The sequence below is a fragment of the Capra hircus genome, chromosome 3 (assembly GCF_001704415.2).
Source record: "Capra hircus breed San Clemente chromosome 3, ASM170441v1, whole genome shotgun sequence".
In the NCBI taxonomy this organism is placed as follows: domain Eukaryota; kingdom Metazoa; phylum Chordata; class Mammalia; order Artiodactyla; family Bovidae; genus Capra; species Capra hircus.
In genome coordinates, this window is record NC_030810.1 from 88931887 (window position 1) to 88959561 (window position 27675).

General features: G+C 39.5%; 1 protein-coding gene across 1 annotated transcript in view; it reads left to right on the top strand.

Moving 5' to 3' along the window:
- RAP1A (RAP1A, member of RAS oncogene family) overlaps positions 10737 to 27675 on the top strand; it is a 71872-nt gene continuing 54933 nt past the window's right edge. The window contains exon 1 of the mRNA XM_013962541.2: positions 10737 to 10816. The gene's annotated coding sequence lies outside the window, so the exon portion shown is untranslated. The remainder of the gene's footprint in view (positions 10817 to 27675) is intronic.

Below are 27675 nucleotides of genomic sequence, written 5' to 3' on the forward strand. Positions count from 1 at the left end.
GTCAGTTCCTCCACTTCTACACTAGGTCCCATTGCTTTTTACCCACTGAAGGACAAGCTTTCTCTAGCTGCTCCCTCTTATCTTCTGCACCATCACCTTTACCTCTCTAAAGGATCATTCCAGCATACCAACATAAGGAAACAACTCCTATCTTTAAAATACCTCCCCTAAATAACAAGTGAACTAAAGAGCCTCTTGATGAAGGTGAAAGAAGAGAGTGAAAAAACTGGCTTAAAACTCAACATTCAAAAAACAAAGATCATGGCATCCAGTCCCATCACTTCATGGCAAATAAATGGGGAAACAACAGAAACAGAGACAGACTTTATTTTCTTGGGCTCCAAAATCACTGTAGATGGTGACTGCAACCATGAAATTAAAAGACGCTTGCTCCTTCAAAGAATGGTTATGACAAACCTAGACAGCATATTAAAAAGCAGAGACATTACTTTGCTGACAAAGGTCCATCTAGTCAAAGCTATGGTTTTTCTAGTAGTCTTTTGGGGGCTTCCCTATAGCTCAGACGGTGAAGAATCTGCCTGCAATGGAGGAGGGTTCAATTGCTGGGTCAGGAAGATCCCCTGGAGAAGGGAATGGCAACCCACTCCAGTACTCTTGCCTGGAGAATCTCATGGACAGAGGAGCCTGGCAGGCGACAATCCATGGGGTCACAAAGAGTCAGACTCTACTGAGTGACTAACACTACTACTACTATTACGTACGGATGTGAGAATTGGACCATAAAGAAAGCTGAGCGCCAAAGAATTGATGCTTTTGAACTGTGGTGTTGGATAGGACTCTTGAGAGGCCCTTGGACTGCAAGGAGATCAAACCAGTCAATCCTAAAGGAAATCAACCCTGAATATTCATTGGGAGGACTGATGCTGAAGCTGAAGTTCCAGTACTTTGGCCACCTGATGCGAAGAACTGACTCATTGGAAAAGATCCTGACACTGGGAAAGACAGAAGGCAGGAGGAGGGGAGGACAGAGGACGAGATGATTGGATGGCATCACTGACTCAATGAACATGAGTTTGAGAAAGCTTCAGGAGATGGTGAAAGACAGGGTGAAAGCTTCAGGTGAAAGACAGGGAAGCCTGGCACACTGCAGTGTGCCATTGGGTCGTAACGAGTTGGATGCAACTGAGCGACTGAACAACGATCCCAAGTACTCCTCTCTCTTAGTGGATCCTGAGGGCAAAGGTCCTCAAGAGCTGCTTAGACTTGCTATAAACAGTTTTCTTCCTCACCTCCCATCTCTTGTTAACACACCCTAATCGGAGTTTCTCCTCCATGACTTCACTGAAACTGCTTTCCTCAAGGACATCAGCATCCTTCATCAGGTCAAATGCAGTGTTCAAACCCTCAGTCCTCACCTTATTTATTTCAACAGTATTTGATAAGGCTGATCACTCCCACTTTCCTCAAACAATTCTCTTATCTTCCAACACTCCACCCTCTCCTGGTGTGGCTCCTATCTGGTAGTTCCTTCTCCTCTTCTACAGAATTTCCAAAGGTTGGAGTTCATTTTCGTCCTCTCCACTAGCTACTCTCCCTCCTAAGTGATTTTATGTAAGACCTAAGGCTTAAAAAGCATCTATGTGCTGATGATTCCCAAATTCATATCTTCAGACTCATATATCCATCCAATTGTTTACTCAACATCTTCATTTGGATGTAGAACAAGCACTTTATATAACATATGAAACAGAATTCGTACTTCCCTCATTCCAAATTTTCTTCCCTTTAAATCTTCTCCAGCTCACTAAATAATACCACCACTAACTTACCCTTTAGGTCCTCAACTTAAGAATCAGCCAATCGCTTTTTGTTCGTTCACACATTCTCTGCCAAATCCATTCCAATTCAAAGTGTATCTGAATACATTCTTTTTTTTTTTCTTCTTCAAAATTTTTTTTAATTTATTTTTTTTATTTTTTAAATTTTAAAATCTTTAATTCTGATACACCCCTTCTCACTTCTCTGCTGCCATCCTAGTCCGAGCGACCACAAAGAGCTTCCTCACTGGTCTCCTTGAAGACATCTGTGCTTCCCTGTTGTGCATTTTACACATAATAGCAAGAGTAACTCTTTAAAATGTGAACTAGATGCGGTCGTTCCTCTGCTCACCCTCCTATGGCTTTCTGTTGCTCTTAATAACAGCCCATAAGGCTCCATAGGATCTGACCTCCCCCATCACCTCTCTCAACCTACTACTGCTCTGTGGCTAGCTGATTACACTCAGCCATACTAGCCTTTTTTGTTGGTCCTGCAACATGCCAGACTAACCGCGTACAGCCAAGGTTCTTTCAGCTTGGCAAGACTCCCATCCCTTTCCTCTCCCCTCCTGAGGTATTTGCTAGGCTTATTCCTTCACGTCATACGTGTATGTGCTTATAGGGCTCCTCTGAGGGGCAATACTTGGCCATCTATGAAGTCATCCTATTCCTGGTTTTATTTTTCTTCACTCAACTTATCACTTTCTGAAATTTTTATCTGTTTGTTGTCTCTTCTCAACCACTAGAATGCAAGCTCCATAAAGGCCTTTCAGTTCAGTTCAGTTCAGTTCAGTTCAGTCGCTCAGTCGTGGCCGACTCTTTGCGACCCCATGAATCGCAGCACGCCCGGCCTCCCTGTCCATCACCAACTTCTCGAGTTCACTCAGACTCACGTTCATTGAGTCAGTGATGGCATCCAGCCATCTCATCCTCTGTCGTCCCCTTCTCCTCCTGCCCCAATCCCTCCCAGCATCAGAGTCTTTTGTCAACACTTTGCATGAGGTGGCCAAAGTACTGGAGTTTCAGCTTTAGCATCATTCCTTCCAAAGAAATCCCAGGGCTGATCTCCTTCAGAATGGACTGGTTGGATCTCCTTGCAGTCCAAGGGACTCTCAAGAGTCTTCTCCAACACCACAGTTCAAAAGCATCAATTCTTTGGCGCTCAACTTTCTTCACAGTCCAACTCTCACATCCATACATGACCACTGGAAAAACCATAGCCTTGACTAGACAGACCTTTGTTGGCAAAGTAACGTCTCTGCTTTTCAAGATGCTATCTAGGTTGGTCATAACTTTTCTTCCAAGATGTAAGCTTCTTTTAATTTACTTCCATTTTTCTCTGCGCCTAGGACAGTGTCTGGCACCTACTAGATACTCAATTAGTACTTGTCAAATGGTCGTATTCCCTCCAAAATTCTTCTCCTCCTGAATCTTCGAACCATCTCTCATTTCATTTCCAGCCTCCCCACTCCGTCGCCCAGCCCAAGCTAAAAGCCGAATCTCCCCACTCCTCCCCCGCGGCGTTCTTAGCTCTTCCACCTCTTTCCTGCGCGGCCCCTTTAAGCGGACTCCGGAAAGCCGCGGGGAAGGCGGGGCCGAAATCTTGCCGACGCCGACTCGAAGGGGCGGGGCGGAACTTGGGGGCGGGGCATGCGTGCTGCGTGCGTGCGCGTTCTGGAGGCTCCGCCGCCGCTGCTCTCGAGGCCGCTACCGCCGCCGTCGCCGCGTAGAGCCGGAGCAGGAGCCACGGCCGAGAGGAGGGAGGAGGAGGAGGAGGAGGTGGAGGAGGTGCCGGACCGGGGGGGGTGAGTGAGGGGCGGGGAGCCGGAGCCGGCCCCAGAGGGAGCGAGGGGCGCGGGTCGGACGAGTCCGGGCCGAGGCGGCTCCTGTCGCCGGTCAGTCCCCTGGCTCCCCCTTCCTCCTCCGTGTTCCCTCGGTGGCCGGGGCGGCGGCCCGGGGGCCTGGCGGGCGGGAGGGGCCAGGACTCGGGGAGGCCCGGCCGCCGCCACCGGGGCCGGAGCCAACCACGCCCGCGGACCGAGCCGGTCGACTGTGGCTGGGCCTGCGGGAGAGGGACGGGAGGGGCCCGGGCCGGGTGTGGGAGAGAAAGAGGACATTGTGTCCCCCACCCTCCAACTCCCCGAGGTGTCATGGCACAAGCCCATTTCCCTCGCCATCTCCCCGGACACAGTGCCCTCGCCCCTTGCTGCCTGAGAGAGGTACTAGATTGGACATCGCTTCGTTTTTCTTCTTGCTTGTACCCTGACTAGGGTCAGCTCTTCTTTCAAACCCAGTTCACCCTTTGCGGGGCACGCGAAGAAGAGAGTTGGAGGGTTGGGTGGATTTTCTGACCTCCCTTGACTGCTGGAGAAGTGTGGGTAGACGGGAGCGGTGCCCTTTCTGTGTTCACTTGTCAGGGTTCGGGATCTCGCATTTCTTCATTCCCCTAGTGCACAGAGCTGACATCTTTACACCCCACTCCACCTCTCAGCCCCTTTCCCGCCCTCTGTCCCCCACGTCTTCCGTAACATGCCATGTGTTCGCCTTTTCGGCATTGCCTTTCTTGGGTCTCTGCTTCTTCCCTGAATTTTGTTAGGGAAGAGGTCACCGTGTGATTTTTGTCTTCCTTCAGACTGAGACTGGTAGGAGTGTCTTTTTGCCCCCTTGTTCAGGAAGTTAAGGACGATGTCCTCAGCTGAATTGTGTAATTTACTGCTATGGGGAAAAGACGAGGGGAAGACATCAACTCACAGGGCTAAGAAGCAGAGTTTAGGGGACCTTCCGACCTCTTGGAAAAAGAACTAGCGTTCTGGAGTCATTCCGTTTGGGGGGAGAAGACCATTCTGTCACTGCTTTGAAGGAAGTGGGGTATAAAAAGAAAGGGAATAACAGGGCAGGAGGTTAATGGGTCACAGCCGTACAGGTGGCCACAGTTTTCTGTTTTCTGGGTTTGAGATGATTCTTTTTGTTTTTATCACAGTAAGAGTAAAGTATCAGCCCTTAGTTTTAACGTGAAGCTCCTACCTTCAAAAGAATGCTGAAGGGCAGTCTCAGAAGGGATGCTGCTGGAAACAGGATTTGGAAACTTTATTTTGGTTTCCTGTCACAGTGTGTGGGGGTGGGCACACGTGTGTGTAGTTTTTCTTCTCTTTTGATGTAACTGATATCTGTGGATATTTTGACATAATAAGCACTAAATCAGGCCCTGAGCTCCTTTCTGTCTGTATTATGATTTTCTATACCACTTTCTGTTTGAAATTATATTTGTGTTCGCTGGATTTCTTTTTAGTCTGGTGTTTCAGTGAATCTTGTTTCCTATGTATTTTGAATTATGTACTACAAAATACGGTTAAGTGTAAGGTGCTCAAAATCACACCATGCCCGGCACATGGTAGGCACTTGGTATTTCTTGAATGAAATGTGTTATTGCAAAGATGTGTCTGGTTTTATATATTTTCTATCCTTTGAGAGGTAGCTCAAATTAGATTTCACTTCACTTCCAACATACAAAATACTGATTATTAACCTTTTCTGGGCCACTGACACCTTTGAGAATATAATGAAATGCACATATAGACTCTCTCCTCAGGAAAGAAGTAATAGACATTTAGGTACAGAATTTTACATCTTCAGGGACTCTCTGAAGCCAACCATGTGTGCTTGTCTTAAATGTAAACTCTGAGTATTATTCAGTTCTATATTAAAACTGTTCAGAAGGCTTTGTTCACCTTCTGTGTGACCTCAAGCATGTGTGTCTACCCTCACAGACTTATTTGGGTCTTTGGGAACAAAGATTTTAAGACTGATTGTTATTAACAGTTTTATGGGAAAAGTTCTCATAATATTTCTAAACAGATGGCTTTGAGGGAGATAAGATTGTCATAGTCACTACTGACAGCTTAAAATCATAATCACAACTGACTTACATTTTTTGTTGTTTAACTCCTTAGCAATATGATCAGCACTTAAAAGTGTTCACAGATCATTTTTCCTATTCTCTTGCAAGTTTGTTTATATGCATTTTTTGTGTGTAGTTAATAATTATTGTATCAGTATTCAGTATCTGTTTAACAAGTGCTTTTTAAATGCCTCTTATGTGAATAAAACAAAGTCCTTGCTATCATGGAGTTCATACACTAAACAGGAGAGATGGGCCATAACCATATAAATACAGAGTAAGTCAGATGGTAAGAAATACACAGAGAGTAAAGTGGGGTTAGAGGATACAGAGAGTGGCAAGGAAGGGTAGCTAGGGAAGACATGTTGCTGGAGTAGAGACCTGAAGAAAGTGAGGAATTCATGCTCTCTAGGGGAAGAAGATAACAGGCAGAGACCACTCAGTGTACTTGGCCTTTTGGAGAAGGCCAGTAAGCAGGAGGGAAAATGAGAGAACTTGAGATTAGAGAAGTGGCCGAGGCCACTGTAAAGCGTGTAGGCAATGGTCAGAACTTTGAATTTTACTTTGAATGAAGTGGGAAACCACTGGAGGGTTTTGGGTAGAAGAGAGAACTCTTCTGACTAAAGTCTGTGGGAACTGTTCTGGCTGCTATGTGGAAGTTAACTTGGGGAAGGCAGCAGGGAGTGGAAGCAGGAAGACCAATTAGGAGGTTAATGTTCATTTTAAACCTTTTTGCATGGTTGCAAATTAGTCTGTCTACCTGCCCTTGGGCATATAGATACTTTCCTTTTCCCCTTATTGAAAATAACAATGAAATGAACACTTTTGTATGTTCAACATTTTCTTTCTTTTTGAATATTTCCTTGGAATTTATTTCCAGAAGGACTACTAAATCAAAGTATATAAATATACTTGTCTTCTTAGTGTATCTATTAATTCCTTCAGAGAGTAGTTTGTGCTAAAGTGACAGCCACAGTTGTTGATCTGAAGTTTCATGCAGTGTCACTTGAGTGAATATTATTTAATACTTGAACAATTTAAATTATAAAAAGAGACCTTTTAGGTCATTAGGTTGTGAGTTCATAATGTTTGTTCAACTCTCTCTTTAACATTTTAATAACAGGGTGCTAATTGTTGGGGATAACAGTTGAATTAGACAGGGTCTCTGCCCTCAGGAAGTTTTATATTATGTAATAATTTGTGATCTCATAGTTAAATAACTTAAAATCTTGCCAGTGTTTACTGTTACTCAAGAACTTTGTTAGTATATGGTTGGTGATCTTTTATAAAGAATAGATATCCCAGTCAAGCACCTAATTTTTCATATTAATTCTTTTTTCTTATAAAAGGACTTTTCAATGGTATCAGCGATTAGTTTAATTTCTGTTTTGTATGTTTTTAGAATCTTAAATCTCTGATAGCCTCATGTTTGGAGAAGGAAATGGCAACCCACTCCAGTGTTCTTGCCTGGAGAATCCCAGGGACAGGGGAGCCTGGTGGGCTGCCGTCTCTGGGGTGGCACAGAGTCGGACACGACTGAAGCGACTTAGCAGCAGCAGCAGCCTCCTGTTTTGTTCTTTGCAGTAAATTATGCAACTAGCACTTAGTTGAGGACTCTCATAGTTGAATTTTTAAATTGTTGTAATTCTTTATAAGTTATTCAAAACACAGAGACTATTGTTTCTGTTAAGTCAATATTGCCTCTTTGAAATTTTATTTAGATTATGAGGAAGGATGATATCAGTCTGTTTTAATAGAATTATACCACTGTGATGGCATTGCTAAGCAATTCAGAAGTCTAAAAGGCTTGATTTGACATGAGCAGAAACTCCAGCATCTATAAAGTGAGTGGGCTGAGCCAATGGAGTTTACCTGCAAGCACCGAGCACTGTCTCTCACACATGCTAGGGACCCAGCAAATGTCCATTGAACCTCATATAACCTCTAAGCTCCCAGTTCTAAAATTCTCATTTTAGAAGGTCAATAAAAATATCTTGTATAAAGCATTTATATCTTAATGTTGTGGTGAGTTTAAAATTGTGAACATAAACTTACTTCCTCCTAATGTTCCTTCAAATTGAACTCATCAATTTTAAAAAGAGTTATGGCATATTGCCAAGTATTTTCTGCTCGTTCTGATGTCATATACTGCTATATGACTTAATGCCAAATTCGTATATTATGGAAATGATTACTGCTTAAAATAAAGATACTTAAACTTTCTTATGTTACTGAGACAGATGAAGGGTCCATTTTTTTCCCTTTCGTGTGTGTCTGAAATTTGGAGATTACAAATGGTAGTTTTTGTGCTTTTCACTTTCATATATAGAGAAAGTATTGGCCATTTTACATGTTGAATTTTTGTAATAGTGGTTATGAGTATGCAATGAAGGTTCACACATGCTCTCTCCAATCCCGTTTGCATTCAGTTTTGAGATGACTGATTAAGAGAGCAGTTTGTTTCAAAGTTAAAAGATCCAGATTAGTATTGAACCTATAAACTTAGTTTATCATAATGTTCTGATCCATTAAGCAGTTCAGCAGAGAACTGTGCCTTGTTCTCATTTCCACTTGAAAATAGGCCTTGTAGAGGTAAGGTGCAAAGGAAATTGTGTATGATGGTTAAGGTGGAGTTGAGATAGTGTACTTTTGTTAAGCGGTCTAAAAACCATCCTTTTATTATAATTTCCAGAAGTACATGATATACACATGGAGGATTAAATATAGTCTATGAAATTATTTTCAATTGTTAGACTAATGGCTTTTTTTAGAGTTCTAATGACTTATTTAGGCTGTATAAATTTAGATTAGATAAATCTGGAAAAGAAGATTTCTTTGCATATCCAGTTTTTCCAGGGATAGAGATAGTTTCCTATCTCCACCCTATTTGTTTAGTTCACATTGATAGAGAGTGGTTCAAAGTGTGGAATGGTAAAATTAACCAAATTTAGGATTAAATGCATAATTCTATGTCTGGTTTCAGAATATATTTAAATTAGGCTATACCTCATAAGGTTAGGAATGTATTAAACTACACATAACTGATAAAAGACACTGTTGGATTAATTAAAACTTGAGATGACTTACTTTGAATTCACAAATACATACGTGTGCCTGTAACATGCATGGTTGTTTGCAGTGCTATGTTACACTCACTCAGAACTGTAGCTAGGTTATCAGTGACAAAAGTATATACTCACTCAGAACTGTAGCTTAGTTATCAGTGACAAAAGTATAAAGTTGAAGAGACACAAAGAACTGGGTACAACTGTTTCTTTGGACAAAGCCCAGATGCCACTTATATAAGATTCTGAGTTAGTAATAGTAGGAATTCTTATTGCAGACTGAACATTTCAGATCTGTCAAATGTGTGATCCAGAGAGTAAATTCATTCACTATTTTTCATGGTATTTTTAAATTCATAGGATCATTCTGTTCTAGACAAGTATTGTATAGAATATTAAGCAAGCAACCTTAACTTAATTATTTTAGCAGCTGACATTTAACACTAATCTTTGGGTTTTATGTAGTTTTCAGTGTCTGTCCCAAATCATTGATGTCTTTTAAGCTACCTTTTAGATTTCATTGTGTAGTTGTGGAAATATTGCATAATTTCATTAATAGATTTCAGATTCAGTCATTGAACAGATGTTTCAGTGACCCAGTATTAAGCTGTTTGATGGAAACTGAGACGTGGGGCTGTAGTTTCTACTCTAGTATTATAGTCTAGTAATGTATTTTGTTTGCCAGAACCTGACATATGTTTTATAAATAAATGTTGTGTTTTCATGATTGATTAAAAATAGAACGATACTCATTTTCTAAGTAAAATCTTTGTGATATTTTAATTCTCTTTCAGTTGTTAACAACTATTTCTGTGGTCTTATTTTCTAACAGCTTTTTAGTATTTGAGCAAACCAGTCTCCCATCGGTTAAAATATACAGTAAAATAAGAACTGCTTGTTCAACTGCCTATTTTACTTCTGTTGGTCTTTTTTTTCCCAAGTTGCTTTTCTGCATATATCCTACATTGTAGGTAAGTTTTTTCCTGGTTCAGCTAAGTTTTAATTCTAATGTTTAATGTGAGACGTTTGGGAGGTGTTTTTTTTTGTTTTTTGGAAGGACAGCTTAATATTTTTTCTACAATGATTAAAATCATCCTGTGCCACTGAAGTGAACTATCCACTAAAAGATAGTAGTCAAATGCATCAGTGTGCATTTTTAGTGATGTTGTTGGTAGTTTGCCAGATTTATTTTCAAGTTCCTCCCAGACCTAACTGTGATGTGCTTATAAGGCAACAACAGTATATTTAGTTAATTTGTGAAATGAGAATAGTTTTTCTGGTTTTTCCATTTTGCATGTTTTGAGTTAGAATTAATTGGACATTTATTATCCTCAATAGGCATACAATAAAACAGTTCATTTAACTGTGCTCTTTCTGCTGGAGTATTGGCTGACTTTTAGATAGCCTTGTGTGATTTCATGAGTACTACTGAGTTTTGGATGACATTCTTTACAGTCTAAAAGTACAAGTAAGCCTAATAAAAGCTGGAAAGAAAACGAGTTTGATGCTTTCTTTGCAGTAGGAAGTGTAGTTTCTAGTCCAAGCAATATGCCCTTGTTTGTTTCAGAGGCATATTTCAGGGGTTATAACTGCTTAAACCTTTTTTTCTTGTTTAAGCTAATTCATGTTCATTGTGGTGGCAAATTTTGACAAGAGCATAAATGTAAAGAAGAAATTGAAGATTACTCATGAACCTATTGCCCAGAGATAATTTCTACAAACATTTCAATTTACTTTTTTTGGTTCTTCTCCTTTCTTACTTCTTTTCAATTAAAAAAAAAAAACCTCTGAAATTATACTTCTGTAAATGTGGTTTTGATCCTGCTTTTATCTCTGAACAGGTTATTGTTCTCCTAGTGTGGGACTCTTAGGTTGATCTTTATAATACTACTATTTTAAATAACACTGAGATACACATTTTTGTACATTTATACTTGATTGCATCTCTCTCTCTCTCTTTTTTTTTTTAAAATTTTCCTTTAGGGTAGATTCCCAGAAGTGGAATAACTGGATCAAAGGGTGGTTACCCTGTGTATGAATGTGTGTCTCACTGCACCTTCAATGGCATTGAGTAGGTCAGTTTTTACAACCTTTGCCAATTTGATAGATACCAATTACAGTTCTTGGGGGGTGATCACAAAATCCTCATATTATTAATAATCTGTAAAAACATCAAAGGGTATGATTATTAATTTGCAGTCATCTTTGAAAAAGTTGCTTAGAATGAATTTCTTTGAAAATATTTTAGTAAAAGTAATCTTTGTGACAAAAAAGATGTTCCTTGACATTACAATTTCAGTATTGTTCTTCTCTTGAAAAGAAATAGTATTTAATCTTCTCCCTTTACTAAAATAACAAACATGAGAAGGCTTATTTTATAGTGTGTAAGAGAAATATGTAAAACTAAATTATTTTAGATAGAGGAGAGGGATAGTCACATGATTCAGACTTTAAAAAACCCTCAAACTACACAACTTAGTGTTTAGAGCAATAGCTGTAGAGTTAAGCAGCCTGTATTGAAATCCTTGCTTTGCCACTTATTCAGTGTATGATTTGAGGCAACTGACTGAGTATACAGTTTGAGGATATCTACTAAATATATAGTTTGATGGTTTTGAGCTTTGGGTTTCTCATCTGTAAAAGGAGAATAATAATACCTACTTTATAGGATTGTTGAGAGGATTAGAAATACTGTTTAAGACTGCTGAGCACATAGTAGGCATTTAATAAAAGCTGCCAGTTGTTGGGTTTGAAAATTTGGCAGGGTGGGCAGGAGGAGAAGGGGACGACAGAGAATGAGATGGCTGGATGGCATCACTGACTCGATGGACGTGAGTCTGAGTGAACTCCGGGAGTTGGTGATGGACAGGGAGGCCTGGTGTGCTGCGATTCATGGGGTCGTAAAGAGTCGGACACGACAGCGACTGAACTGAACTGAACTGAACTTGCTGGGTGGGGCAGAGCATATCTTTTGTATGTCCTTATTTACATAAATAAATGCAGAGATGCGAAGGGGCCTTGAGCAGTGGCAGCTGAGAGGGAGTGCAGGGCATTCTTTGTGCGGTAGGAATGACATGAGCCAAGATAGAAGGTTCAGGGCAAGTTGGAGGACAGAAGATTGATTTGACAGAAGCCTAGGCTTGTGTAATTAGAAAATAATGGCAGTAAGGGCATAAAGATTGATCGGGACTATGGAAGTCATTGAGTGCTAGGTTGAGAAGTATAGGCTTTATGCGGGAGCACAGGAAGTTTTGATATGAGGAATAAGATCCTATCAGAGCATTCATCTTTTGAAAATGAATCTAGATGCAGAGTACAGAATGAATTGAGGAAGAAAGAGACTGAAGACAGGGAGACTGCTTTAAACACACAGGAGCATTTAATCTCCTTTTACTAAAATAAACATGAGAGGTAAGCCAAGATCTGAGAGTTTAACAGAAAACAAGAGGAAAGGTTAGGGGGGCGTTGCTGGGAATCAGCCATTGTGAAGATCTCTAGATCTTCAGAGATATCCAGTTTAGAGATGAAATTCAAAAGAAAGAATCTGAGTCTAATGAATAGGCTACATAGAGTGAGGTGTGTAACCTTTGAGAGAAAATAGGACTCTTTGGTTGTACACTGTGTTTGTTGCTGAGTTTTTAATTGGTTTGATTGGTAAAAGATTCCTGTTTTTTATCAGTAAAAAGCGTATGTTTCTGCTATTTCTTTGACAAATATATAGTCTACAGAAATGTACTTATCTAGCATTTTGAGTTCGTAGCTAACAGAGAATCCTCACTTTTAGACATATTTCTGGAGAAGGCGATGGCACGCCACTCCAGTACTCTTGCCTGGAAAATCCCATGGACGGAGGAGCCTGATGGGCTGCAGTCCAGAGGGTCGCGAAGAGTCGGACATGACTGAGCGACTTCACTTTCACTTTTATGCATTGGAGAAGGAAATGGCAAGCCACTCCAGTGTTCTTGCCTGGAGAATCCCAGGGTCGGGGGAGCCTGGTGGGCTGCCGTCTATGGGGTTGCACAGAGTCGGACACGGCTGATGCGGCTTAGCAGCAGCAGCAGCTGGAGGTATTATCTTAAAATAGGGCTTCCATGGTGGCTCAGATGGTAAAGAGTCTGCCTGCAGTGTGGGAAATCTGGGTTTGATTCCTGGGTTGGGAAGATCCTCTGGAGAAGGAAATGGCAACCCACTCCAGTATTATTGCCTGGAGAATTCCATGGACAGAGGAGCCTGGCAGGTTACATACAGTCTGTGGGGTTGCAAAGAGTATGACACAATTAAGCAGCTTGACTTTCTTTCTATCTTAAAATACTTAACTGTAAGGTAAAATTCTCCTATATGTGGTTTTCCAGCTTTCATGAATGTAAATGGACTTTAGAAACATCAGTTTTGAGAGCAGAAGTGATGAAAAGTGAAGTATAGCTTCTTAAGCAGCTTATAATGTTGAAGACAGTGAAATATGGAACAGCAAAAAATAGGAAATTAAGTACATGATCTTTAGGAAAAACAACGCTTTCAGTACTTCTTAATTTCTTAATTAAAAAAAAAAAAAGAGCAAATGCTGTTCTTAGTCATTCTGGTACCTGCTTCTAGCTCTGTGCTAGCTGTGCTTTCCACTTGGTTGAATACTATGTAAGCAAGTTAGCCTGAAGATTGATACTAGTATTTCTTTTTGACTGAGAGGTAAACTCACATGAGCTGTGAATTATCTGCTTACTGTCTCCTTTTATATCACCTTTTATATAAAAGAAGCAACCTCCAATTTTAAAAAAGTAAATACAGGCTTGTGTTACATTCAGGGTGTTTGCATTTTTTAAACCATTGAATTTTATACCTTTTCGTAATGTTTCTTTTAGTTTCCAAATATTTTCTAAACTCAGAAATAAAGTCATTATTATTTTTATTCACATCTCTCCACTTTACAAGTATCCTTGAAAATATTTTTAAATTAATAAGCAAATGTAGCATATAGTTTTGGGGATTTTATGTTTGCTTGTTTGTTTGTTTTCCACAAACACTTTTTTTTCTCATATAAGCCCAGATCTGGTGAACTGTGTGATTATTTCTTTTACTAGAGACCTCAGATAGTCAAAGCAGGGATTTAATGTCTCAAGCTATAAGATTCCAGTTGATTCTGTTTTGAATTGATTTGAAGATATTCATGTTTGTCAACCAAAATCAGAACTACAGTGATTTTCCTCGGACTGATCACTCCTTTCCTTCCTTCCTTCTCTCCTGTCATAGCTGAGAACAGGATCTTCCCTGATTTGGGCCATGCTGACGCTGTCACTGTGATGTCAGCTATGGCTTCCCAGTCTGTACTTCTTACATTCTTAGAAGCATTCTTGTTTCTTGGCAGGAAAAATGTTATTATATTGAGTGGCTAGCAGCTCATGGTATATTATTATAAGAAAAGTCAGTTTTAAATGTCAGACTGCACTAAAGCTAAAATTAAAAAAAGAAAATTTACTCAGTTTTTGCATGAGGTGACCTATGAGGTTTGTGAAACATGAATAGATTTGCATATTTTTCTATCCCAAAGGATTGTCATAAAAGAAAATAAAGCCCACTGGTTGAATAGCTTATTGTGTATATTTCTTAACTCTTTTTTTAAATCAAAAGAACATTATTTCTTATTCCTTTTGAATAAGTTTTAAATGCTAAATAAGTTCTTAACAAAGAAATCATAGACCTTCCCCAGAATAATCTTAAACACTTTGGCTGGTTAGCCAACAAATATTTATTGAGTGATTATTGGTTACCTGGTACTATTTTAGGAACTGGAGATAGGGCAATGAGTAGACTGCTTTTGTGGAATTCTTTATACCAGTGGGGTTAGGTGGTTTTGGAGAGAAATAGTAAATAAATAAGTGAACAGATAATTTAAGCGGTCACAGATGCTATGAAGAAGCCATAACAAGAAGAAATGATAGTGATGGAAGGCTTTAGATTGAGTGCTGAGGAGAAAATTCCCTGATGATATTTATTCTGACACCTCAGTTGCAAAAAGCCAGACATGTTATGATCTGCAAGAAAAGTTAACCAGACAAGAGGGCCAGTTGGTATAAAAGCCCTAAAGTAGGAAGCAGCTAGTCATGGCTGAGAAGTGGTAAGCTGAGGCGAGGCGGCTAGCTGAAGTTGGCAAGGGGCAGGTCACATAAGGCTCTGGTGAAGCGTTTGGATTTTGCTTTTATGAAAGCAAAGGAAGTACACAGGATAGCACTACCTACCTTTATAGATAAATATGTACAACTTTTGATGTTGAAGATAGTGTTACTAATGAATCTGGCTTGAAACAAATCTGCAGGGTAACCAGTATTTTTCCAGACGTAGAAAATCACTAACTTATACATAAATTGTGTTTTCCCCAGGGGTCTGCAGAAATAGGAATGGATTCTTTTTAATGCTGCAAAAAGCTTAGTATTTGCTCTCAATAGACTTACACAGGTGCAATACTATGTATCTTTGGCCAGTAATTATATTAACTCAAATCTTTGGGACTAATTGCCACACTATCCTTACCATGCATTGTGGTGATTTGCAGGCTGTTAATGAAATGAAACATTGTGCTTATGCCTCAGGAACCCAGCACTGAGTTTCATTACTTTTTATGTCTTTGACAGTTTGAGAATTCTTGTTAGCCATTATATATCTAGTTAATAAAATATCAGTGCATTTGATAGACAGAACTCTTTGAAGACCTGGAATCTGTGGAGAATAAAAGATTTTTCGTAGTTAGTTAGCTTGAGAACTACTGTTAAATGTCCCAATTTCTAGAGAGATTTAGAAGGAAAAGGGAACTTTTTTTTTTTGAAGGTAAAGCCCTTACATCCCATTTCATCTGTATATCAAATCTGTGAAATAAATATTGTTCATTTTTTGAGGATGATGAAACCCAAAGTAATTATATATATGAAAATGTACAAACTCTGTTTAAAAATTTTATTTATTTGTTTTTGGCTGCACTGGGTCCTCATTGCTGCATGCTGGCTTTCTCCAATTGCGGCAAGTGGGAGCTACTCTCCTTGGGGGCACGCAGGCTTCTCGTTGGGGTGGCTTCTCTTGTTGCAGAGCACGGGCTCTAGGTGTTCAGGCTTCAGTTGTGGCATGCAGGCTCAGTGTCTGTGGCTTGTCGGCTCTAGAGTGTGGGCTCAGTAGTTGTGCACGGGCTTAGTTGCTCCACAGCACGTGGAATCTTCCCAGACCAGAGATCGCACCCATGTCCCATGCACTTGAAGGTGGATTCTTATCCACTGTGCCACCACAGAAGTCCCACAAACTCTTAATTGTAGAGGATAATGTTGACAGCAAACTTTGAGAAGAAAGGATTACAGCAGTACAAAGCACAAAATGAGAGGCCAGTAAATATTTGTGTCTTTCATGCACACATGAATCAATGAGTAGGCGAACGACAGAAGACTGCCTCTCCCTCTAGTCTTCAGTGCAGCACACTCTTTCTTCTAGATGAGTCTAGAAAACTCTTCAAAAATAACTGACTTCACCTATGTTTTTCCTCTGCAAAACTCACTTCCCCATGAGGCTTAAATTGCTTAAAACAAATCACACATTAAAAATTCTGAGAGAAATAAAGACCAGAAACCCAGAAAGTGTGATTTTCACTAAGATTCTGACTACTTGAGTAGTCCCTAATGTTTTCAGCTTAAAGGAAATTTGCTCAGATTTTTCCATTCGTATTCAGGATATCATCTTCTTTTGGTTCTGTTTGCATCACTTAAATTTTAACTGTTTAAAAGTTTAGTTTTTTGAAATGAACAACAGTAATCAAACTGTTTATGCAGCCAACATGTGTTGTCCATCTAATCTCTGTTTCATTGTGGGGGAAGTATGTGTGTATTTCTGTCTTCTACTAGTATATCATTGGAGAAGGAAATGGCAGCCCACTCCAGTGTTCTTGCCTGGAAAATCCCATGGACAGAGGAGCCTGGTGGGCTACAGTCCATGGGGTCTGAAAGAGTCGGACACGACTGAGCAACTAAACCACCACCACCACTAGTATATCATAGTGTGTGATTTGTTCAAAAATATGATCCAGTATTTTGGGGGCATTTATGGTTAGTAGGGTTAAAAAAATTACATAATGGGACTTTTTTCTCCAACTGATATTAATACTCAGGCAGAACAGCAGTATGAGATCTAACCTTTCAAATAAATTAATATTTTATTAATTAAGTGTAGAGTACATTTAAATGATCTCACATGCTAGTAAAGTAATGCTCAAAATTCTCCAAGCCAGGCTTCAACAGTACGTGAACCATGAACTTCCAGATGTTCCAGCTGGATTTGGAAAAGGCAGAAGAACCAGAGTTCAAATTGCCAAAATGCATTGGATCATTGAAAAAGCAAGAGAGTTCCAGAAAGACATCTACGTCTGCTTTATTGACTATGCCAAAGCCTTTGACTGTGTGGATCACAACAAACTGGAAAATTCTCGAGAGATGGGAATACCAGACCACCTGACCTGCCTCTTGAGAAAGCTGTATGCAGGGCAGGAAACAACAGTTAGAACTGGACATGGAACCACAGAGTTCCAAATCAAGAAAGGAGTACATCAAGGCTGTATATTGTCACCCTGCTTATTCAACTTCTATGCAGAGTACATCATGAGAAACACTGGGATGGGTGAAGCACAAGCTGGAATCAAGATTGCTGGGAGAAATATCAATAACGTCAGATACGCAGATGACACCACCCTTGTGGCAGAAAGCGAAGAAGAACTAAAGAGCTTCTTAATGAAAGTAAAAGAGGAGAGTGAAAAAGTTGGCTTAAAACTCAACATTCAGAACACTAAGATCATGGCACCTGGTCCCATCACTTCATGGCAAATAGATGGGGAAACAATGAAAACAGGGAGAGACTTTATTTTCTTGGGCTCCAAATCACTGCAGATGGTGACTATAACCATGAAATTCAAAGACACTTGCTTCTTGGAAGAAAAGTTATCTAGACAGCATATTAAAAAGCAGAGACATTACTTTGCCAGCAGAGGTCCATCTAGTCAAAGCTATGGTTTTTCCTGTGGTCATGTATGGATGTGAGAGTTGGACTAGAAAGAAAGCTGAGCACCAAAGAATTGATGCTTTTGAACTGTGGTGTTGGAGAAGACTCTTGAGAGTCCCTTGGACAGCAAGGAGATCCAACCAGTCCATCGTATCCTAAAGGAAATCAGTCCTGAATATTCATTGGAAGGACTGATGCAGAGGCTGAAGCTCCAATACTTTGGCCACCTGATGTGAAGAACTGACTCATTGGCAAAGACCCTGATGCTGGGAAGGATTGAAGGCGGGAGGAGAAGGGGATGACAGAGGATGAAATGGTTGGATGGCATCACCGACTCAATGGACATGAGTTTGAGTAAACTCCGGGAGTTGGTGATGGACAGGGAGGCCTGGCGTGCTGCAGTCCGTAGGGTCACAAAGAGTCAGACACACCTGAGCGACTGAACTGAGCTAAAGTGAACATTTAAATGAATTCTTAATAGGAATGGATACTTAAGAGATGAAAATAGTTGCTGATAATTGAGAGTTTGAAAGAAACTATTTTAGTGGAGGGTTGCAAAAGGGAAAGAATTCTAGTACAGGATTTTCTGTAAGGGAATGGATAACACATGGAAGTTGTTTTGCTGGACTGTGGAAAAGAAATTTATTTTCACCTAAAGAGAAAAGAAAGGAAATTGATGAAATGAGGGCTGTTCGGAGATAAATTAACATTGAAGGGTAGAAAGAACACTTCAGGTTAGATATGGTGGCCTAGAGGGACCTTCTGAGAGGTTATGACGAATCTCATCATTTATGGCAGTATCACTACTTCTTGCAGGATGGGATCTGTCTTGTTGGTTTGGGTCTGAAGTACAATAAACCTGGACAGAGTGAAGAGCCTTGTTTTTGTGAAGAATGGGACATATTTTTAAATTTGTTTCTAGTAGTTTGAGACTAAGGTTATAATATGACAGGTCTATAAAAGATAACTTTATGTGATATTTTGGTTCTTGGTGTCCTCAGAGTGCTCTTTTTGTTTTTTAGGGGTTTGGGGGCTAGATTTCTGTATAAGTTTTCAACTGCTCTACTGTTACATTCTGCTGCTCTTTATTTTAATCATATAATCAAGTTTAGTAATGACATGTGTAACCCCTTGGCCTGAAATTTTCACGCTTCAGAAAATTGTTTTGCATATAAAGTACAAGCAACAATTTGCCCTGTTGATGTGTATATCTAAAAGTTGGTATACTTGAAACTTTTATATATTGCTTAAGAATATTAGATTAATTTAAGAAAAACCATGGACAAGTGAGCTTGAAGGTGAATCTTATGTCTCATACTCCCCTTTATTTGTTAAGATCTTCAGATACTAGGTTATTTCGATGATGTTTCTTTTATATCCATATGACAGATCTGGAACTTAAGTAACTCGTAACTGGAGAAATACTTCAGTTCAGTTCAGTCGCTCAGTCATGTCCGACTCTTTACGATCCCATGAATCACAGCACGCCAGGCCTCTCTGTCTATCACCAACTCCCGGAGTTCACTCAGACTCACGTCCATCGAGTCGGTGATGCCATCCAGCCATCTCATCCTCTGTCGTCCCCTTCTCCTCCTGCCCCCAGTCCCTCCCAGCATCAGAGTCTTTTCCAAGGAGTCAACTCTTCGCATGAGGTGGCCAAAGTATTGGAGTTTCATCTTCAACATCAGTCTTTGCAATATATACTCTTTAAAAGAAAAGTTCCCGTGCCTTTTGAATATGGAGTTTCACACTTGGGATGAACTTTGTGAAACATTCTTTTGAATTTTAAATAAATGGTAACTTCTTACTGCTATTTAAATATCATGGTTTTTACGTGGAAAAAGTGACAGCCTTATAGTTTAAGTACCAACCAAAATCTGCAGTTGAAGCCATTGCTAGGAGGGTGTTAGGTGATGAAGTCGTCTGTCATTCCTGCTTTGCTTTAGACTTGCACTGCTGTCATCAGGAGGACAAGCTTGCGAGTGTGCCACCACTAGTGCCGTCTGCTTGTGTTGCCTGTAAGCAGTAGGCCGTAAGCATCGGATGTAAAGAATCATTGCTTTGTGGTGTTCCAGGCTGGCTCTGTTTAGGTTCAACTGGACTGGGCTGAGCTTGTGTCTACATGGGTTGTCACATTTTTGATCTTTGGCAACCATAACATTTCCATAACTATGTATGGAATACATAATATATGTATGTATTTATGCCTTCTGTGTGTTGGTGTGCTGAAGATGGACAAGTGAGGTTTTTTAGTAATGCAGAGAGTGCCTATTTAATGAGTAAAAATTTTTAAATAATTGTTTTTTTAAAGTATTCAAGTACTTGAAAAAGAGAGATGACTATGTGAAGGACCAACTGTCCCCCCTCCACCTTGTGGTTAATTTTCACAATATAAGAAACTTTTTTTTTTCAATCCTATAAGCCAGTGTTTTATAGAAAGTCAGTCATATAATGTGCTTCCCAGGTGGTGTGGTGGTAAAGAATCTGCCGATGCAGGAGACGTGGGTTCAGTCTCTCAGTCAGGAAGATCCCCTGGAGTAGGAAATGGCAACCCATTCCAGTATTCTTGCCTGGAAAATTCCATAGACAGAGGAGCCTGGCGGGCTACAGGCCATGGGCTGGTAGAGTCAGATGCTCCTGAACGCCCATGTACATGCACACACACACACAGTCACATAGCATTTGTCCACACCATTTAAAAAAAGACACTTTTGTTAAGAGAGAAAAAGTTGATTAACAGTGTTTATATAGTACGATTTTAGTTCTTATGTTTACAGGTTCCTATTGATATGTAGAATGTAGGTGAAAAGGAAACATCAAAAGGACCAAAGTTATCATGAAGTTGGAATTATAGGTGATTTTTATTTTTCTTTTTAATTTTAAATTTTATTTCCTGAATTTTATACACTGTTCATATATTTTATAATTGGGTTCTAAGATGAGTTCATTATAGAATATGAAATTGAATTTAATAAAGCTTTTAAAAATGAAGGTTCTTTGGGGATAAAATGAGTTAAAGGCTTTACAAATGAATTAAACAAATGTATTCCTGAGATGGAATTATGCGTAATGATAAAGTTTGTACTTTAAGGCAAATTTAAGTTCATTTTCTTGGTGTAGTGAGTGAGAAAAGAGGGAAAAGTACTGTACTATTGTATGATAACTTGGGAAAACTTTTGATGCTTCTCACTCAGGTTTGCCTTAGTTACGTTCATTTGTATACTGTTTTATAGATGATTGTTAATCACAAGGTATAAGCTTATTTATATAAATGATATGCCACCTCTCACTTTGAATATTTGGTCATTTGATACTGCATTTGTGGTTAGGAGGCAAACAATCCATGGACGTTTATATGTTAGTATCTACTAGCTGTTACTTCATTTCTTTATTTCTCGGTTGTTTTCATCTGTAGAACGGAAAAAGAGCAGTACCTATTTCTTAGACATGTTTAAAGATTAAATAAGTATGCCTGGCATACAGAAAGCTCTTAAATATTGCTGCCGTCATTATTACTACCACCAAAAGTTGGCATTGATGTCTGTAAGAAATTGGAGACAGTTGCTAGGGAATGAAGTAGTATCTTAATCCTTTGTGCCTATTTTGACTAACCAGTATATTCTTCTTTAGTTAAGTGGGACTATTGCCTGTACAGTTAGGTGAAGTGAAGTGAAGTCGCTCAGTCGTGTCCGACTCTTTGCGACCCCATAGACTGTAGCCTATCAGGCTCCACCGTCCATGGGATTTTCCAGGTAAGAGTGCTGGAGTGAGTTGCCATTTCCTTCTCCAGGGAATCTTCCCAACCCAGGAATCGAACCCGAGTCTCCTGCATTGTGGGCAGATGCTTTACCGTCTGAGCCACCAGGGAATTCATTATTTATATACACAGTAAATCTTGGCATATGTGGTTTCACATTTTAAACGCAGAGTATCTAGCGGGAGATTTTTAGTTTGGGGTAGGCAAAATTTTGAATTCTGTATATTTCAAGGCTGACATGCCAAACACAATATTAACTAAAGAGAATTGAGTGTAGCTGACAGCATCCTAGTTATTATTACCCAGCAGTGATTTTTGTTTTCTACTTGTTTACTAAACTTGTATTTCTTTGTGAATGATACTGCCCTGCCTGAGAAGGCCAGTAGTTAATGCTGGGTTTTGCAGATTTTGCAGTCCATAGGTTGCAAAGAGTCGGACACGACTAAGTGACTTCACTCTGCAGATTTAACTGAAATGACTATTTTAGTAGCAAAATTTATGAATTTTGCTTATTTTTTTTAATATTCCTCACAATGCCTTGTACCCAGTGGAGATAATGGATAATAGGATATATATGTCTGGATTTCATATTTACATAGAGTGGTATGATGATAGAATTGTGCTTCATTTAATAAAAGCTACTAGCCTCATCCCTAGAAATGTTGATTTTATTATCATATCTGCAGTATGGTCAAGGAACCTTGTGATCCCAGATGATTCTGATGCAATACTCTTTCAATTTCTTTTTCTCTTATAATTTCTTTTTTTAGGTCTAGCTTTTAAAAGAGTTAATTATCCTTGATTTCACTGATTTTTCATTGCTGTGCGTGGGTTTTCTCTAGTAGTTACAGCAAGCAGAAGCTACTCTCTGCTGTTGTGGCTCGGGCGTCTCGTTCCAGTGGCTTCTCTTGTTGCTGAGCACTGGTTCTCGGGTGCTCAGGCTTCAGGGGTTGCGGCTCCCAGGCTCTCAAGCACAGGCTCAGTAGTTGTGGCCTAAGGGCTTAGTCGGTGGCTCGGATGGTAAAGAATCTGCCTGTGATACAGAAGACTGGTTCAGTCCCTGGGTGGACAAGATCCTCTGGAGAAGGGCATTGGCTACCCACTTCAGTATTCTTACCTGGAGAATTCCATAGACAGAGGAACCTGGCAGGTACAGTCCATGGGATTGCAAAGTGAAAAAAAGTGAAAGTTGCTCAGTCCTGTTCGACTCTTTACCACCATGTGGACTGTAGGTCCATGGAATTCTCCAGGCCAGAATACTGGAGTGGGTAGCCTTTCCCTTCTCCAGGGGATCTTCCCCACCTAGGAATTGAACCGGGGTCTCCTGCGTTACAGGCGGATTCTTTACCAACACAGTTTTCATGGGGTTGCAGAGTCCCACACAGCTGAGCAGCTAACACTTCCACTTCCACTGTCTTTCATGGGCTTCAGTTGCTCTGCCACACGTGGCCCCTTCCCAGAGCAGGAGTCAAACGCATGTCTCCTGCACTGGCAGGCGGATTCTCAGCCACTGGACCACTGAGGAAGCCCCTCTGTGTTGTTACTTTAACATTGTGTGTTTAGAACTCTGTGCTGTATTTTTGAAACTTTGAGACTATAGGAATAAACTTTATATTTACTAACAAAAATTAATGTTAACTTTTCATAGTATGTTCCTTTTCGGTAGTTCAGTCAGTGTACAAATATTACTTATTCAGACTCAAGTAATACCTGGTTCATTGTAGAAAAAAGTGAGAGTACCGATGAGATAGTTTCTTAGCCTTTCTTATCATTATCACTTGCTTCCCTCAGTCTAGTCTTTGTATGTTTTTGCCTAATTGTTCCCCTCATGAAATTTTAATACCATGGGTATTCTGTATGTTTGTTTACTTACTGTATGTTAATCTTTTTCTTTATACACTAAAAGGTAAAGATTTTTTTACCCCTTTAGGAGTGATAGTGCCCTTGTTGGAATGAGTGCAATAAACTAAAAGGAAAATCACCCTTCATTTACCTCCCACCCTGTTAATGTTTACTAACATCTTGCCCAGTGGTTTTCAGTACATACCTTTTTTCCTTCAGAAAGTGAAATCAGATGCATAATAGTTCATGCTCCTTTTAAAAAGTATATTGTGACATTTTTGTCAAGGTGAATATATTTTAGTATTTATTGGATAAATAATAACAATAGATAGTAAATACTCTGTTACATGAATTTGCCATCATTTAAAAATCTTATTCCCTATAGCTTTCAATATTTTATAATAAAAACTTTTTTGAATATCATTGTAGTTGAATTTCTCCAGGCATTCTTACTTATTTCCCTAGGATGAATTCCAAGAAATAGAATTATTTTATTCTGTATATCTTAATATTTTTGGTATGTATAACTTAATGAAAGTTCCTTTCTCTAAGGACAACCACTAGTAATATGAATATTTATCTAGCTTTTTCCTGTATATATTCTAACATACATAGTTTATAAACTTGTATCTATGTATCTTTTGAAAAAGATTAATAGGCTGAACTTTAACTGTGGCAAGTTGTTTTTTCTTTTTTGTCCAAGGCATTTTGGTCATCTTTTCATATGACTCTTGTAATTTATCTCATTTCTTTCTGGAGTATTTACTGAATTACTGTACACATTTATCCATTCTTCTGTTGAAGGGCCTTTTGTTTCCTGTTTTTTTGTGTGTGTGTGATTGTTTCTGGCATACGTATTTGTTTGCTTGTGTTTTTCTGTTTCATAAATTCCCATTTATGGTGGAATTGCTGGGTCATTTAAGAATTGAAATGGCATTATATGCTTGAGTCTCTTTAGGCTTTCTCTTTTTCATCTTTTATTTACCTGCTCTGATGTTGGCACTAGATTTTCAGTACTACACTTTATAGTGTTGTGCTCTCATGTCTGGAAATAGTAAAGGTTTCTTTAATAGGCAGATGTGCTTTTGTATATTGTTCAGATTCTGAGTTACTGTTTTAAGTTTGGCTAAGTTTTCCTTTTTTTTTTTTTTAAGAAGACAAGTAAATGTATTTTAACTAGAATAATACAAATTTTTGAGGACTCACATATTTAGGCTTGAGAACTTTCAGTGCCTGGCAATAATTCAGAATTCTGAAAGCACCTCTGAGTTGCACAGTGGACGAACAAGTTGTCATGCTGTGAGCTCTGTGGAAATACTTGGAACCACAGCACTCCTGTCCAGCATTTATTTTAATCTTTGGTTTATTGATTGAAATATCTTGGATATGTACTCTCTTTGTTATCTAACTTTTATTCCTTTTAAAAGGACATATAATATCTCTCTTGCTACATTTTTGGTAATGCCCTTATTTTAAGTATCTCATAATATATGCTGTTTCTGCTTACATTTTTTCAGAAGTTTAGTTTCCTAAAGTTCAAAGTACATGAGAATAGATCCATTAAACATTGTGAAAGAATTACACTTTGGTTTTCAAAGTAGAAATGTTTTTAGGCTTTTAAGACATTTTTTTCTGAGATAGTTTCTCATTTAAATTTAACTGCTCACACCATTACCCAAATCTTTAAATGTTGTTTCTGACCCTACTTACTAACTGTAACCTAACTTTTTTCTTAAGACGTACTTTTGTTTTTTTCTTTTTTTTACCCACTCTGGGCGTACCACATGGCTTGTGAACTCCATGCCCAGGGAACTCATGCCCTCAGCAGTGAAAGTGTGGGGTCCTAACCACTGGACTGCCAGGGAACTCCCTAAGACATTTTTGAGCGAGACTTTAAAACACTCTTAATGTTCTGGAAGACTTAGTTTACCTCTGTCAAGAAGAATCTCTTCTGAGAGTACCATGTTCACCACTACATTAAAAGTGAATGATAATGAATAGAATACATGATATTCAGTATTGGCCCCCTGATGTGAAGAGTTGGCTTTTTGGAAAAGACCCTGACGCTGGGAAAGATTGAGGACAGGAGGAGAAGGGGACGACAGAGGATGAGATAGTTGGATGGCATCACTGACTCGATGGACATGAGTTTGAGCAAACTCTGGGAGATAGTGAAGGACAGGGAAGCCTGACGTACTGCAGCCGATGGGATCACGAAGAGTCGGACATGACTGAGCAACTGAACAACAAATGATATTCGGTACCTAGGTGATTCAGAGAGGACTGTTTTCTAAGAGTTGGAGTTAAGTTCTTACCACAGCTAGCTTAAGCTCATTACAAAGGCCTTGCTTTGGGTCATGGTTCTAGCCAAATGAAAACCAACCATGTTCCTTCATGGTCTGGTTTTTCTTGCAGTTATGTTTCAGTGTGTGTGCGTGCTGAGTCGCTTCAGTTGTGTCCAACTCTTTGCGACCCCGTGGACTGTAGCCCACCAGGCTCCTCTGTCCATGAGATTCTCCAGGCAAGAATGCTGGAGTAAGTTGCTGTGCCTTCCTCCAGGGGATCTTCCCGACCCAGGGATGGAACCCACGTCACTTACGTCTACCTGCATTGGCAAGCAGATTCTTTACCAATAGACATCTCAGATGTGGTTTTATCTGTTGAGGCTTACTTAGCATTTAACCAGGTTTGAGGTTTTATTCTTTAGTATAAACTTAAACACTGTGTGAATGTACATGAAGCTGGGTCTTTTACTGAGAATCGCAGTAGCAAACAAATGACAAGATGTGCTTGAACATTAACTCACTATGACTTTAGACCTTTGGCCAAGCCTGTGTGATTGCTTGGATGTTGTCTTACTACCCGTATTGCCTACTTTGTTTCTGAAGCCATATTACAAACTTGAGATTCATTTAAATGAATAGTGCATTTAAAGGGGAGATTTGATTTTAACTGTAATGTGAGATCATTATAAATGATTATAAAAATTAGAATGTGTAATAGATATTTGTGTTTGTAAAACGCTGAAGCATTTCCATTTTACTGTTGCTATTTACAGTTCTATTTCTGTGTTGCCTTTTGCTGTGCTGGGTCTCTGTTGCGCGTGGGCTTTTCTCCAGTGTGGTGAGCAAGGGCTGCTCCCTAGTTGCGGAGCGCAGGCTTCTCACTGTGGTGGCTTCTCCAGGTGCGGAGCACGGGCTTCAGTAGCTGCGGCACGTGGGCTCTGTATTTGCAGCCACCAGGCTCTAGAGCACAGGCTCAGTAGTTTTGGCGCACAGGCTGGTTGCTCCAAGACACGTAGGGTCTGTGGGAGCAGAGATTGAACCTTTGTCTCCTGCATTGGCAGGCAGATTCTTTACCACTGAGTCACCAGGGAAGCCCTTATTATTTTTTATTATTTAAAATATTTTCCCCTCACTAGGTACTGTGATAAATTAGTACCAGTAAGACTTTAATTAGTTAATAGTCATCTGGTGGAAAAGATTCTTTAATAGATTTGTTAGAATATACATCTCTGCTGCACATAGAAGTTGGGGAGACCACTGACAAGAAGTAGACTGCTTTCCAGGAGGGTACCAAGTAACTTTTACTGGCTCTTTATGTAGTTATTTTCATATTCAAAGTATAATTAAAGTAATCCTTGAACATCCTTTTTTTTTAGTTACACTTTAAAAATTATTTTTAAGTAATCAAATAATACATTATAAAAAGAAATCCAAGTTGACAAAAACAAAGATCAAGTAAAAAATAAAGATAAGGCAAAAATAATGGTTATCTGTTTGCTGTGTATCTTATAGAAATTTCTGTATATACATGCATATATAAAAACATTTAGTTTTATTTTCATACCTACTTATTTTTGGCTTATTTTAAGTTTTTAGATGTAGTTGATACACGAAGACTTAGAAATGCACTTTGCTGGGATGCTATGGTACTGAATGAAAGCTCCATTCTGGGAAGATAAGTTTTGTCCGTTTTCCCCATCTCTGCTTTTGCCCCTCCCCTCACCAGTGCTCTTTTCTTTCGATCACCGCTCTTCTCCTTGAAAGGAGAGAAATGTAGTGTGGCAGGTCTCAACCCTGTGAGACTGTGTATTAGAATTAACTGAGAAGTTTAAGAAATATCAGCATCACGGCTCCACCGTCCAGATTCTTATTTAATTGGTCCTGATGAGGCAAGACATGTGGGAGGAGAACATGCTTTATCTTGGCCTCCATATAGAAGCTTGCCTGAGCTTTTGACTTCAAGTATAGTTTGGGGAAGGCAGTGATTAAATCCAGGGGGGCATCTTCCTGAGTTTCCTGTCTTCAAGAAAGA